The sequence below is a fragment of the Vulpes vulpes genome, chromosome 1 (genome assembly GCF_048418805.1).
Source record: "Vulpes vulpes isolate BD-2025 chromosome 1, VulVul3, whole genome shotgun sequence".
NCBI lineage: Eukaryota > Metazoa > Chordata > Mammalia > Carnivora > Canidae > Vulpes > Vulpes vulpes.
This window is the reverse complement of record NC_132780.1, coordinates 131,428,607-131,444,829: the sequence shown is the minus strand read 5'-3', so window position 1 is coordinate 131,444,829 and position 16,223 is coordinate 131,428,607. Positions and strand designations below refer to the sequence as shown.

The 16,223-nt window shown below is 41.8% G+C and overlaps 1 long non-coding RNA gene, 1 other non-coding gene and 1 pseudogene across 2 annotated transcripts; 1 reads left to right on the top strand and 2 right to left on the bottom strand.

The window, feature by feature from the left end:
- Positions 1 to 1,644: 1,644 nt before the first annotated feature.
- On the bottom strand, positions 1,645 to 15,815 carry LOC112913871 (uncharacterized). Its single transcript, XR_003233762.2, has 3 exons — positions 15,432 to 15,815; positions 4,489 to 4,609; positions 1,645 to 2,673 (listed from the first exon to the last, which is right to left on the bottom strand). It is a non-coding gene; the product is annotated as an uncharacterized lncRNA (long non-coding RNA).
- LOC112913870 (large ribosomal subunit protein uL5-like) lies at positions 10,266 to 10,789 on the top strand (annotated as a pseudogene).
- LOC112914290 (small Cajal body-specific RNA 20) lies at positions 13,702 to 13,830 on the bottom strand. Its single transcript, XR_003233835.1, has one exon.
- Positions 15,816 to 16,223: the final 408 nt, after the last annotated feature.

The following is a 16,223-nucleotide window of genomic DNA, read 5'->3' as shown; positions in this document are numbered from 1 at the left end:
GAAGTTATAATGCTAAATTATGCATAAGGGGCAGCTTAAGGAGAATGCCACTTCCTGTTTCTTGCTTCCTCTCTGGCCCTATCCTACTGTGCTGGATGTGGAAGTTCCAGACATGGGAAGGTGGGGGGATGGTTAGCTTCAGTATGTAACCTATGGGCTTTTTTTTTTTTTTTTTTTTTTTTTAAATTTATTTTTATTTATTTATGATAGTCTCACAGAGAGAGATGAGAGAGAGGCAGAGAGAGAAGCAGGCTCCATGCACCGGGAGCCCGACGTGGGACTCGATCCCGGGTCTTCAGGATCGCGCCCTGGGCCAAAGGCAGGCGCCAAACCGCTGCGCCACCCAGGGATCCCTAACCTATGGGCTTTAACCATAGCTTGTCTTTATCACTCCCTTCTGCTGCTCTGGCCATCACTGGTTCCTCACTGGTTCCAGTGAGGGTTCCTGCCTGGTTCTGTGCAAGGGGCCCCTACCTGGAGCACTGATTCTACAGAGTTATCTTCAGTTCTTGGACAATGCAGGCTAACCATAATTTCCCCTTTCTGATTTCTGATGGGTGTTGAAATGTCATTTTGATGACCCCTTTGTGAGAACCTTGTCCCTCCAAAATCACTTCAGACCGCCTGGTACCATTGTCCCCATCACAGGCACACCCTGATCTTCTCTTTCTGGTGAGAATAGTAGCCCTTGCACGATGTCAGGGCCCCAAAGTCTTTCTCAGACTTTCTCTTTTCCCACGTGGAAAGCCCCCTAAGCTCATTCCCCTGAACTGGATCCTCTAAGAGCAGCAGCTCCGCACTTACCTGCCGTGTCTCTGCTCTGAATCAAAGGGGAGCTCAGCATCACTAAGGACATCATGAGAGCTGCCATTCCTGGGACCCCAGTGATCCTCAGGACCACTATCTTGGAGCCTGGGAAAGGCTCTCACTCAATGAGCCCCACTCCTAAAATATATTAATATATTAATTTATATACTATATACTATAATATTAAAATATTAGAGACAATGAGTCTGGACAGCCTCCCATATCCCCTGGGTGTGGCTACATTCTGAGAAAGGAACCAATTAGTAGGAATTGTCACCAGACAGAAATTTGGTATAAAGCACATGATTCTTTAGGGTGTTAAGATTCACCGAAAACAGTATAATGAAAGGGATCCTCATTTTGAACAACTGGGTGAGCCAAAAGTCTTGATTATTTATATATTTTCCTCCCTAGGAGCAGATCCTAAGGAATGTCATTCCCTTTCCATGGAGAATGCCACCCCCCTTGCATGGACATGTTCTGGGACAGAGCAAGTTCTAAGCAGGGTGTTGAAAATCTAGGGGGATCAGACTCCCTACCTTTAACCTTTGGGGTCCATACTTTCTTTGCATTTTAATATTTTTTTTGAGGGGGTGGAATTTTTAAACATCAAATATAGTTCTCACAATATATTGTGAGAACTAATTTACAGGTGATTCCTGATATGTGTTCCTGATTTTTTTTTTTAACCCACTGTGACTAGTTTCCTCTCATGTAGAATGGAGATTACTATGGAATGAATGTCATTGGTTTATTGGGAAATCTAATTGGGATAATACTCAGTATTTGTATAGCTCTTAAAACAGAGTCTTGCACATAGTAAGGAATCAAGAAATGTTCATTATTATATTGCAAGTTTAATTCAAAACAAAAACAGTTGAATAAATACAACATACAATTAATTTTAACAATTAAGTTCTATCATTTTGTTAAGAAGTATCAGGGGCTTTTACTACAGTTCTACACAAATTTATAAAAAAGACATTTATTTTTAAAAAATTTATAAAGCAAAGAATTAATTTTATACTAAGTAGTAAAATATTAGAGACATCTTGTATAAAGATAAAAATTTCAAGAAGAAATAAAACAGAAAAAAAGGGCAGCCCAGGTGGCTCAAGTGGTTTAGCACCGCCTTTGGCCCAGGGCCTGATCCTGGACACCCGGGATCGAGTCCCATGTCAGGCTCCTTGCATGGCGCCTGCTTCTCCCTCTGCCTGTGTCTCTGCTTCTCTCTCTCCTCTCTGTGTATTCTCAGAAATAAATAAATAAAATCTTTAAAAAAAAATTTAAAACAGAAAAAAAGAAATAAAAAGGAATAATATTTAGAAGTGAAATAATATTTTTTGCATTCTGATTATATGTCTGGAAACATCAAATTATTATCAGATTCCTCCAAAATTATCAAAAGAACAAAAGGGTAAAATATAACATTATTTAATAACAATCAAGTGGATTATTCTATTGATACAAAAAATCAACATGAAATCATGAAGAAAATTATCCATTCACAAGTTACTTACAAATTAAAAATCGTTTTAATTTGATCAATTTCAAAGATGTATTTCCTATCAACTCCATTGAAAGGAAGGTGATTATCATGTCTCCATTTTTATTTTCTTCCTTTTACCCCTGAACCCTGCATAGGCTGGGGCTTTCTCAGCTATGTTGGTTCTAGCTTGTTTCCCAGACACTGAGATGTCCCTTCTGATGTTTTCTGGTTGGGTGAGCCCTGTTGAGCGGTTTCACTTCCACCTCTTCTCCCTTCACCAGATAGGGAAATGATTCCTGGATTCAGAGCTCCTCCCTGCCCTGCTCTGCCTCATTTTCTCCTCACTGTCTGGCTCACAGTGGCCACTACAGATGCACCTGGAACAGATAAGTAAAGAAAAAACCATGTCCTTATCCCTGAGTAATTAGAATTAAACAAAGCAATGCACATACATAATGAGTTATGGGAGTTATGGTTGGTCTGCCATGCTCAGGGCTTTTCTTCCTGGGCTCCCACACTTAATCACCCCAACCTTTCTGCAGACCCCAGCTATGCTAACTCCTGTGTCAGTAACACCCACTTTTGCATCTTCAGCCTCAACCTCTCTTGGAAATGGGGGAAGCTGGTCCCACGCAGGGCATGATGGGAGGGGAGCAGCGTGAGAGGAGCAAGCAGTGGGAACTGATGCAGCAGGGGGGCTCAGGGGCAAACAAGAGGCAAGAGCTGCTTGTGAGGAGGCAGGGAGAGAGGAGGCATCACCTGGGTGTGTCAGAGATCTTCTGAGTCCCCAGTATATGCCTCAGGAGGTCATACTCCATGCTTTATGCAAAAAGAACTACTTAGAATCTAGCTCGGCTTTCAGGAAAATTTCATATGAAACAGAAAACCTGTAATCATTTTGGATTGTAAAAGCAGACGTATGTTTAAAAAAGAGAACCGCATCTATTTCTTTGAGCATTTTAACACTAAGTGAATTACTACGACAGGAAGCCTGGTGGTCTGATGACACATCTTCTATAAATTGTTGCATTAAAAAGGCTAAGCCTGCGAGCGCCTGGGTGGCTCAGTGGTTGAGCATCTGCCTTTGGCTCAGGTTGTGATCCTGGGATCCTGGAATCGAGTCCCACATCAGGCTTCCTGCAGGGAGACTGCTTCTCCCTCTGCCTATGTCTCTGCCTGTCTCTCATGAATAAATAAATAAAATATTAAAAAAAAAAAAAGGCTAAGCCTTGTTTGGTCAAAGACTATCATGGTATCAAAGAAAAGGGTTTAGGTTTATTACATTATATTTCCAATTTTAATTTTTTTATTTATTTATTTTTTTTATTTATGATAGTCACAGAGAGAGAGAGAGAGAGGCAGAGACACAGGCGGAGGGAGAAGCAGGCTCCATGCACCGGGAGCCTGATGTGGGATTCGATCCCGGGTCTCCAGGATCGCGCCCTGGGCCAAAGGCAGGCGCCAAACCGCTGTGCCACCCAGGGATCCCATATTTCCAATTTTAAATTCTGATCTTAATTTGATTTTTTAAAAAGATTTATTTATTTATTTTAGAGGGGGGAGGGGCAGGAGAGAGAGATAGAGAGAAGCAGAGAAGCCAAACTTCCCTGCCCCCTGCTGAGTGTAGAACCTGATACGGGGCTCCATTCCGGGACCCTCAGAGCATGACCTGAGAGGAAATCAAGAGTCAGATGCTCAACCAACTCAGCCACCCAGGCACCCCTTAATTTGATTTCTTAATGGTAATGGTAAAACAGTCTTCATGTATGTTGAGTTAGTGCTGTATTCACCATCTGCTCATCCTTGAATAACTAAGAATGGTCCCAGGCCTCCAGGAATGAAAGTATCAAATACAAATATGGGGCAGTCCAAAGATAGAGTGTGAATTCAGAGGAGGTCCATGTCCAATTTGCCACCTTTCCCAACAGTTAGAATATCCCCTTTTCACATTTTCTTTCTTGCCTGTGTATACACAACAATGAACTTCTTCATGAACTCCTACTGTTTACCAAAATCCTCACACAAAAGCAGTGGCAGAGATGACTTGGTGCATATTCTTAAGAAAATATGCTTTAACATTGGCTTTTTATTACTCATGGAACTACCCTAAAGGAACTTGGATAGAAGCCCCGAGAGAAAGGGTGCATGGAATCAAAGAGAACAACTATAGAAACTAGTATCAGAGCAATTACTTGGCAGTAACAGGCTCTTGGGAGGCTGAGGTCTTTTCCGGAACCAGCCTCTGGGACTGAGGAAAGATAGAAAAATGCTTGTTCCAGGTCACATGCAGGTCTTTGGGTCAGATCAGGAACCCTAGCGGAGGTAAAAGGAAAAGTTATCTCAGGTTGTTGACATTTCTTACTCTAAATCTCAGGAAATCTCAGAGAAATTTCCTGAGAGATTGAGTCTTAGCCTGATGAAAAATAAGAGTTTCTCTGGGCTTCCTTCATCAATGGAGCAAAGTAATGCTCATTTCCACACTTGTATGCTTCTTCCCAGTAGGCGTCTCAGAGTCAGGATGCAATGAAAGGACTTTCTGCAACCCACTCCCAAGAAAAAGAAGCAGGAGTATTACCTGGTTTTCAAGATCCTCATCACAGAATAATGAAAGGAGAAAAGGGAATGTATTCACCTATTAACAGAATCTTAGACAATTAGATAAACTTTCCCATCTCATCTCCATTGCCATGGGAAGTAAGGCAGGGGCTGGCTGAAGACTAATTCATTACTAAATGAACTCAGACATGACCGGAGTATTTGGAGACTCCATACATCTGGTTGGGATAAAATTCCAGCCAGGGATTTCTCTCTTCCTACAAGCCATTTTTGCTTCCCAACAATCTGATTTCAGTGAACTCCAGGATTCTCTGGTATTGTTTTTCTGTATCAGTTCTTTATCATTGAAGATGGATGAGTAAGTCAGGGGAAAGCAAACCTCAGCCATCTCTCAGGTTTTCTAACCTCTCTTGCTCCTAGTATGCACTCAGATGCTCACTACAAGGAAGATGAGCCCCAGCACAAAGCCTGAGAGTAGCCAGTATTTCTCTGAGCAGAATCAGTGTATCTCAGGGAAACACAGACCAGGGGTCATTTTCACCTCTACCTGCTGCACCACCCCTCACGTACTGAGATTCTGGGGCTTAATATAGAATACCAATATGAGGTCTGTGAGAGATATAAAACTTGAAGGAGGAAATTTAGAAAGGAACCCCAAGTTCTGAAAATTAGGCTGTGACTTCCAAAAGGACACACACATGCTGATTCTGGTAGCTGCCTCTCAAAATAACTCACATAAGCTAAAAGGCTGAAGGCATTTAACAGTTCTCACATGTGAGGATAATTCAGGAAGGTGTTTGAGTTTCCCAGGTTTTCTGACATGGGCAGAGATCTATGAATCATTAGTATTTCCTAGGACAGGGTGGGCAAGTCTCTGCTGCTCCAGCTCTAAACTATTCTCAGGGACTTCTCTAGGAAAAAGATGGAGATAGGTATGACCCCCACGTATAGACATGTGACAAAATGAGTAGATCACGGAACTAGAATATTCCGTTTTTCAGAATTTAGGGCCTAACTCAGGGAGTAACTCACTCCACTCCACAGTGACAGGACCATCCAGGCTGGGGTGCTCTACTTGGCAAGTGTAGCCATCTCTCTGGTGAAGGGTCATTGACAGTATCACCAGGATCTGGAAGATCCAGTCTTTATTAGGATCAGGTTGGTGGACATAACTCTAGCTGTTTTCCTGCTGTCCATTCAGGAACCAGTGGGGTTGAATGTAGCCTGGATAGAAATTTGTCACATGGTAGACAAGAAGGCTCAGGTGCTATAGAGGTCCATTCTTCAAAGGGGAGATGTTCACTTTAGGCTTGACTAAGAATTGTAAAGAGAGGGCACCTGGGTGGCTCAGTGGTTGAGCATCTGCCTTTGGCTCAGGTTATAATCCTGGGGTTCTAGGATAGAGTCCTGCATTAGGTTCCCTGCAGGGAGCCTGTTTCTCCCTCTGCCTATATCTCTGCCTCTCTCTGTGTCTCTCATGAAATCAATAAATAAAATCTTTAAAAAAAATTGTAAAGAGAAAAGCTAATGGCACATGAGATTATTGTTTCTTAGACATTTTCATTATAGAGTTGATTTCTAGCTGTTTAAAATATAAATGATGTAATTAGGCTAGTAGATACAGGTGGTCTAGTCTCCTCGGGACTACAGAGAACAAGTGGTGGTTTTGAATAGGTCTATGGGCTCCTCCTATGACTCCTTCTTCCCTGGTTCAGTTGAGTGATAAAGCGCAGCATCCAACATCTCCCTGGAAGGAATTAGACTGCACATCTAGCATCCTGACTTTTCTCACTAATGCCCAAAGGTCTAGCCTCTAACTTACTTGTTTCTGGGAGCTGATAAAGCAGGTAATCACTAGTCTCCTGAAAGCTTGAATGAGGATGTGGGCTCTTTCTGCAGCTCTTCCCCCTGGCTTGTTCCAGAAGTAAAATCAAGCCTCCAACTTCTTCCTGGAAGGAGTTGGAATATATATCTAGCCTTGCAACTTTTCCAGATGCTACTGGAAAGACTCTCTTCCAACTCACCAGTCTCTGAGAGCTGACAGGGCTTGACATTCACTAGGCCACTGGGGGCTACAGAGAGCAAAGCAATGGTTTAAAAGTATGTGGTCTGAACAAGAATACAGACATTTGTCACAGCTCTTCTTCTTGGCCTAGTGCAGAATGAGTGATAAATTCTAACTCCCAGAATATCCCTGAGGAAAGAATGTTCCTTGGATCACTCATGCAGCACCCAACTTTTCTAGCTACTACTCAGGGAATTGGCTTCTACCTCACCTGTCTTGGAGCACTAATAGGACTTGTCACACTCTAGATTCCTGGTGGCTGCTAAGAACACAGACAGTGGTTCGGAAACACACATTAAGATTTGAAAGACCCGGGAAGCCCCGGTGGCTCAGCAGTTTAGTGCCACCTTCAGCCTAGGGCGTGATCCTGGAGACCCAGGATCAAGTCCCACGTCGGGCTCCCTGTGTGGAGCCTGTTTCTCCCTCTGCCTGTGTCCTGCCTCTCTCTCTCTCTGTGTCTCTCATGAATAAATAAATAAAATCTTTTAAAAAAAAGATTTGAAAGACCCTCCTAATCTTTGGTTGGGATGACTGGCAAGGGTCATCTCTTGTATGAAGCCAGTCTATGAAGACTAGGAGAGGTGGCTATTTTTTCTAAAGCACAGGCATCAACAGAGTCAAAGAAAATGAAGAAACAAGGAAATATATTCCAAACAAATGAACAATATAAATATCTTGAAATCAATCCTAATGAAATGGAGATATGTGATTCACTCCACAGAGAATTCAGAATAATGGTCATTAAGATGCTCACTGAGGTTAGGAGAGCAAAGCATGAAGAAAGTGAAAATTTCAACAAAGAGAAAAATTTTAAAGTATCAAACAGAAATCATAGAGTTGAAAACCCAATAACTGAACTGAAAAATTCAACAGAGGTGTTCAACAGCAGACTAGAGCAAGTAGAAGAAAGGATCAGTGAAATTGAAAACAAGTCAGAGAAAAAAAAAAAAAAAGAAAAAAGAAAACAAGTCACTGGAAATCATCCAGAGAAGCCAAAAGAAAAAAGAATGAATAAAGATAGCTTAAGGGATTCGAGACATCATCAAATGGCCCAATATACACATTATGGGAGTCTTAGAGGAGGAAGATAGACAAAGGGGCAGAATGCTTATTCAAAGAAATAATATTGGAAACTTCCTAAAACTGGGGAAGGAAATAGGCATCCAGATCCAAGATGCCTAAAGAATATTAAAGAAGATGAACCCAAAGAAATTGGGTTCTCTTTGTCTTTGACTTTGATAATTTAATGTGCACATTAAATTATCAAAGTCAAAGACAAAGAGAGTTTTGAAAGCAGCAGGAAAAAGGCAACTTTCACATACTGAGAAACACCAATAAAACTACCAGTAGATTTTTCAGCAGAAACATGGCAGGCCAAAAAGAGTGGGATGATGATATATTTAAAGTGCTGAAAGAAAAAAACCCTGCCAACTAAGAATGCTTTATCCAGCATAACTGTCCTTCGAAAAAGAAGGGAAGATAAAGACTTTCTCAGACAAACAAATGCTGAGGAAGTCCATCACCACTAAGACCTGCCTTATAAAAAATGTTAGAGGGAAGTGAAATGAAAGAATGCTATAGAAAAATGATAACTTAAGAAAGTATGAAACATATTGGTAAAGGTGAAAATATAGACAAATATGGAATGCTATATCACTGTAACAGTGATGAGAAAATATATTTTTTTAAGATTTTATTTATTTATTCATGAGAGACACAGAGAGAGAGAGAGAGAGAGAGAGAGAGAGGCAGAGACACAGGCAGAGGGAGAAGCAGGCTCCATGCAGGGAGCCTGATGTGGGACTTGATCCTGGGTCTCCAGGATCACATCCTGGGTTGCAGGTGGTGCTAAACTGCTGTGCCACCAGGGCTGCCCAAGAAAATCATTTTTAATTCTGGTGTAAAAGTTAAAACACAAAAGCATTAAAATAACTATAATTAAAATCATATTAATGGATACACAATATAAATACATATAAACTGTGATATCAATAACATATAATGTGGGGGCAGGAGAGGTAAAAGTGTAGAGTTCTTGTATGCAGTGATATTAAGTTGTTATCAGCTTAAAACAGAGTGTTATAACTAGAAAGTATTTTATATAAGCCCCATTATAACTACAAAGAAAATACGTATAGAAGCTACACAAAAGAAAAAGGAAATAACTAAAGTCTATCAATACAAAAAAAGATAAACACAAAGGAAGGTAGAGAAAAAGAGGGACAAAGAACTATAAGACAAACAGAAAGTGTGCTTGCTTCAGCAGCACATATACTAAAATTGGGACAAACAGAAAGCAATGAACAAAATGGTAACACTTAATCCTTCTCAATCAATAATTACTGTAAATGTAAATGGTTTAACCCCCCAATCAAAAGACAAAGAGTGACTAAGTGGATTAAAAAAACCCAAGATCCGACTACATGCAGTTTACAAGAAACTTCCTTTAGGTTTAAAGATACACAGAAGCTGAAATGAAGGAATGAAAAAAAAAGATACTCAAGCAAATAGTAACCAAAAGAAAGTAAGGGTAGCTATGATTATATCACACAAAATAGACCTTAATTAAAACCTGTCTTTAGAAACAAAGAAGGTCATTACATTAAGATAAATGTGTCAATTCAATAGGAAGATATAACAATTGTGAATATAAATGCATCCAACATCAGGGCACCTAAGTATAAAGAGCAAATATTGACAGGTCTGAAAGGAGAACTTGATGGCAATACAATAATAGTAGGAGACTTCAACACACTTTCAATACTGAGTGGAATTTCCAGACAGAAAATCAAAAAACAGTGGAGTTAAACACTATAGAATAAATGGACTTAAAAGACACACATAGTACTTTCTATCCAAAAGCATAAGAATACATATTCTTCTCAAGCATACACAGAACATTCTCCAGGATTAAACACATGTTGGGTCAAAAAACAAGTTTTAATAAAGTTAAGAAGATCAAAATCAGGGGATCCCTGGGTGGCGCAGTGGTTTGGCGCTTGCCTTTTGCCCAGGGCGCGATCCTGGAGACCCGGGATCGAATCCCACATCGGGCTCCCGGTGCATGGAGCCTGCTTCTCCCTCTGCCTGTGTCTCTGCCTCTCTCTCTCTCTCTGTGTCTATCATAAATAAATAAAAATTAAAAAAAAAAAGAAGATCAAAATCATACCAAGTATCTTTTGCAATCATGATGGAATGAAACAAACCCAAAAGCAATGAGAAAATGGGAAAATTCGCAAATACATGGAAACTAAAGACCACACTCTTCAACAACCATTGGTCAAAAGGGATTTTTAAAAGTATCTTCAGAAAAGGCAAATGAAAACACAATATATGCTGTTCTCCACCATGGCACAGGATTAAGGTAGAAAGGAGAACCCCATGTGGGAACTTCACATCTACAAGTTCTGACTCAACATCTGTGTGGGGGAGAGTGGAGAGAGACTGACCCAGGCAGCCAAGGTGCTGGAGTAGCTCACAGGTCAATTCTGTGTTCTCCAAATCTAGATACATAGTGCGATTCCCTGGTATTGGGAGAAATGAAAAGATTGCTGTCCACTGCACAGTCCTTAGGTCCAAGGCAGAAGAAATCTTGGAGAAAGGTCTAAATGTGCTAGAGTATGAGTTAAGGAAAAATAACCTCTCTGATACTGGAAACTTTGGTTTGGGGATCCAGGAGCACACTGATCTGGGGATTAAATATGACCCATGCATTGGTATCTATGGCCTGGACTTCTGTGTAGGCCAGGTTTCAGCACTGCAGACAAGAAGCACAGGACAGGCTGCATTGGGGCCAAACACAGAATCAGCAAAGAGATGCCATGTGCTGGTTGCAGTAGAAGTGTGATGGGATCATCCTTCCTGGCAAATAAATTCCCATTTCTATCCAAAAGGCATAAAACTTTCAGTGGAAAAAAAAAAAAAAAAAGAAAAAGAAAAAAGAGAACACAACACACTAAAACTTATGGGATGCAGCAAAAGTAATACTAAGAGGGAAGTTTTTAGCAAAAAAAAAGAAGGTCTCAAATAAACAATCAAACTTTACACCTTAAGGAACTAGAAAAAGAACAAACCAAACTGCAAGTTAGAAGATAGAAAGAAATAATACAGCAAAAATAAATAAAATAGAGGATAGAATAAAAAAATTGATAAACCCTTAACAAGACAAAAAAGAGAGAAGACTGAAATAAATCAGAAACAAAAGAGCAGACATTAAATGGATGCCACGGAAATAAACAAGACCATAGGGAATTTTATTAACCAATTAATTAATTAATTAATTAATTATGAGAGACAGAGAGAGAGGCAGAGACAGAGGCAGAGGGAGAAGCAGGCTCCATGTGGGGAGCCCGATGTGGGACTTGATCCCGCAACCATGGGTTCACGACCTGAGCCAAAGGCATAGATGCTCAACTGCTGAGCCACCCAGGTGTCCCAACCATAGGGAACTTTATGAACAATGATATGCTAACAAATTAGATAATCTGGAAGAAATGGAGAAGCTCTTAGAAACATATAACAATTGGAAAAAAAAAAAGAAACATATAACAAGAGGAATTGAGAAGAAATGGAAAGCCTGAACAGACCAATAACAAATAAGAAAATTGAAGGAGTAATTAAAAACCTCCCAAAGAAGAAAAGCCCAGGACCAGATGGCTTCATGGGTGAATTCTATCAAACATTCAAAGAAAATTAGTATCAATCATCCTAAAACTCTTCCAAAAAAAGGAAGGAACACTTTCAAACCATTTATGAGCCCACCACCACCCTAATACCAAAGCTAGACAAAGACAACATGAAAAAAGAAAACCACAGACCAATATCCCTGATGAACACAGATGTTAAAATACTCAATAGAATATTAGCAAACCAATTCAACAGCACATTAAAAGGATTATACACCATGACCAAGTGGGATTTATCTGTGGGATTAAAGATGGTTCAATAATGGCAAATCAATGTGACACACCATATTAACAGAATGAAAGATAAACATCATCATCTCATGACAGATGAACAGACACAGAAAAAGCATTTGACAACATCCATTTGGGATAAACACTATAAGCAAAATAGATGTAGAGGAACTTACCTCAACACAATAAAGACCATATATTAAAAGCCCCCACAGCTAACATCATAATCAATGATGAAAACTTGAAAGCTTTTCTTCTAAGATCTGATATAAGGCAAGGATACCCACTCTCTCCACTTCTACTCAACATAGTACTGGAAATCCTAGCCAGGGCAATTAGACAAGAAAAAGAAATGAAAGGCATTCAAAACAGAAAGGAAGATATAAATTTATCTCTGTTTTCAGATGACATGATCATATATTTAGAAAATTCAAAAGACTCAACAACAACAAAACTATTAGAACTAATAAATGAATCCAGTAAAGTTGTAGGAAACAAAATCAACATATGAAAATCAGTGATGTTTCTGTACACTAACAATGAATTATCTGAAAAGAAAATTAAGGAAACAATCTTAATCACATAGCAACAAAAAGACTAAAATACTTAGTAATAAACTTAATCAAAGAGATGAAAAACTTGGCCACTGAAAATTGTAAAACATTGATGAAGGAAACCAAGGCAGATGCAGATAAATGAAAAGACTTCAATGTTCATGGATTGGGAGAATACTGTTAAAATGTCCAGACCACCCAAGGTGATTTACAGATTCAGTGCAATTCATATCAAAATCCCAATGGTATTCTTTACAGATAATAAAAAAAATAATCTTAATTACATGAGGCACAGAACATCCAAATAGCCAAAACAATCTTCCTATTTTTTTTTTTTCCCCACAGAAAGTGGATTATTGATTTTAGGACAAAAAAAAAAAGATGCTTTCAGAATTTAAAAAAAATTATGTATTTATTCATGAGAGACACAGAAAGAGAGGCAGAGACACAGGCAGAGGAATAAACAGGCTCCATGCAGGGAGCCTGATGTGGAACTCAATCCCAGGACCCCGGGATCACGACCCCAGCCGAAGGCAGATGCTCAACCACTGAGCCACCCAGGCATCCCGCTTTCAGAATTTTTATTAGTGAAGAAAAACTGTTAGAACTTTAAAACTTTTCTAAAACGTTATTTTGTCAGCTGATGAAAGTACTTCAACACAGAAAACTTCACATGGCAAGTGTGGGGAGCCCAAACTGTCCAATTGGATACAATAAACTGCTTACAAACGGGACTTGCACTTGGGGCTGATGTAGTGAGTGTCAGGTCTGATTCTTTGTCCTGATGTCTGTGGTGCTCCTTCTCCAGCACCCACTCATGACTCTTCCTCACCATCCCGTGCCTCACAATGCTGTATGGGACTCTCTGCAGGAGACACAACTCTGAGTGGGTGGATGGAGTGGTCTGGTAATACCCAAGCTAATCCACACAGGGAAAAATGGTGACCCTCCCTGAGCGAGGCGGCCTCAGAAGCCTCTTTTACAACAGAAGTCCCCCACTTTTGGAACCCTCTCCTCTCCCAGTGAATCCCCTGGGACCAAAGAAGTTGTTTAGTAGGAAAGCAGGAGGTGAGAGGCCCCACTCCTTCACAGGCATCTTTGAGGTAGATGACTACCTGTTTAGGTGTGTTAGGTGTTGCCTATAGAGTAGGCAGGGGCCAAGTTACTTTTGGGGCAACACAGGCCAGGATCAGCTCATGAGAGCCTGGCACTATGTAAGGAGAGCCAGAGGCTCCATGCTGCCAGTTCAGACCCTTGTCTGGCTGTGGGGCTAGCATGCTTGATATAGATCAAGCAGGGGCTCCCAGCAACTACAGATGTCTGAGGCAGGAAAACAAGGCTGCCAGCTTGTGGCAGCCCTGACAATGATCCTCAAAGGCTGATCTTGGCCTCCATCCCTGGCTAAGGAGAATAGGGACCTCTTAGCCCCATGGGAGAGAGGCCCCACCTAACTTCAAAATGCACCACAAAGTTATCAAAACAGTATGCTACTGGTATAAAAACAGACATATTAGGTGAATGGAACAGAATAGAGGGCCCAGAAATAAATCAGTGCATCGATGGTGAATTAGTCTTCAACAAGAGTTTCAAAAATACCCAATGGGGAAGGGAGAGTCTCTTCAATATTTTTCGGAAAATTGGATATCTGTATGCAGAAGAATGAAACTAGACCCTTGTCTCGTACCATATACAAAAATCAACTCAAAATGGATTAAAGACTTAAATGTAAGACTTGAAACCATAAAATTTAGAAGAAAAATGGGAAAAGCTCGACATATGAAGCGAGACAGCATCTCACATGTGTTAGAATGGCTATTATCAAAATACAAAAGGTAAGTGTTGCTAAGGATGTGGAGAAGAGGCAATCCTTGTACACTGGTAGAGGGAATGTAAATTGGTACAACCATTATGGAAAACACTGTGGAGAGTTCTCAAAAAATTAAAAATAGAACTACCATATGATCCAGCAATCCCACTTCTAAGTATACATCCATTGTATATACATATGAATATATATTGTATATTAAAATATTATGTTATTATCCATAATACATATGTTAGCTATATAGCTAACATTATGCTAAGTAAAAGAAGGCAGACACAGAAAGCCAAATACTGCATGATCTTACTCACATGTGGAATCTAAGATAGTTAAACTCCTAGAAGCAGAGAGCAGAATGGTGGTAACTCGGGGTTAGAGGGAGGTGGAAATGGGGAGCAATTGGTCAAAAGGTAGAAATTTTCAATTATCCGAGATGATTTAGTTCTGGAGATCTTACCGTAGAGCGTGGTGATATGGTTAACAATACTGTACTGCATACTTGAAATGTGTTCAGGGTAGACCTCGAGTGTTGTCAACACACACACACACACACACAGAGACAGACACTGGCTACTGTCTGAGATGATGGGTATGTTAATTAGCTCGATTGTGTAATCATTTCACGATGTAGACATATATCAAAACATCAAGTTGAACACCTTAAACATATATAATTAATATATTTATAATTCCTATTTGTCAATTACACCTCAATAAAACTGAAAAAAAGAAATCTTCAGGATCTGCCAGGTGTTACCTGGCTACATGGGAATCAGTTGGGAACTCATTAAGAAAACAGATTTCAAAAAAAAAAAAAAAAAAAAGAAAACAGATTTCCAGACCTCGCCACCCACTGAATCTGAATCTCTGGGCAGTGATTTGGGGAATCTGTGCTTCAGGCAAGGTTTCTAGGAGATTCCGGTGAGCAGGACTTGGGACTCATTGGCCTAGAAGATAAATCCACACTCCTCAGGCTGGCATCCAGCACTCTGCTATCCGGAAGCTAATCACCTTCAAGAAAATGCCATTTACTCAAACACTACTCTGGACCAGCGACGGGAAATCAAGGTAAAATGCCATCCCAGCCCCCAGGGGCTTAGGCTTCACACTCCTCCTCACCGCCCCTACTTCTCAGCCCCCCTTGGTACTCTCCTGCTCCCCATCCTGCAGCCAGCCAGCCTCCCCAGGTCTCCCTGATTTCCAAACACACAGTTCAACCTGCCTTTCCTTCATCTTGTTAAGTCATTGCCACCGTTGGCTTAGGTCACCCTCTCAACCTCAGCTTCTGGAACACTTCTCGGGGCGCTTCTCCTAGTATCTGCCCTTCACCTTCTGGTTTCCTTGGCAGGCTGTTCTGGGTTAAACAACACAGCTGTCCGGGTTCCTGCGATTCACTCCTTTGCTCTCGTCTCCCAGGATTCCCCCCTCGGAAACCACCGCCTTCTCGTCGGCTCCAGATGCTTTAGGGTAACCTGGGGTCCCTCGAATATCTCAGATCCGCCTTCCCCACCGGCGTTTCTTCCCACAACGCTGTCGCCATGAGCCGGTCAGCACCTGCCAGCCTCCAGAGGCCACCCCAGACCGCGCGGCCCCTCGGTCCCGCCCCTTCCGGTCTTGCCCTCGCTCGCCCCGCCCCTCAAGCCCCGCCCCACGCGGCCGCGCCGACGAGCCCCGCCCTCGCCCCGCCCTCGCCCCGCCCCTCCGTTCGCGTCCGCTCCGGGACTCGCTCCGACAGGTCCTAGGCCCCGCCGCCCCAGCTCAGTGCCCCGCGTGTTCTGCGCTGTCCCCGCGGAAGCGCGCGCTCTCCTCTCGCGGTTACGACGTGCCTGTCCACCGCGCGCCGCGCCCCGGGAGACGGCCGCGGCCCTCAGCGTCGCCGCGACGGGAACGTGCGCCGCGGGGAGCGGCGACCGAGTCGGGGTTGCCGGACCCCATTCCCCGCACACCTGAGCACCTCCTCGCGGCCCCGGGGGCGGATCGGGACGGCCGCCTCCGTCGGCCTCTCCTACCGCCT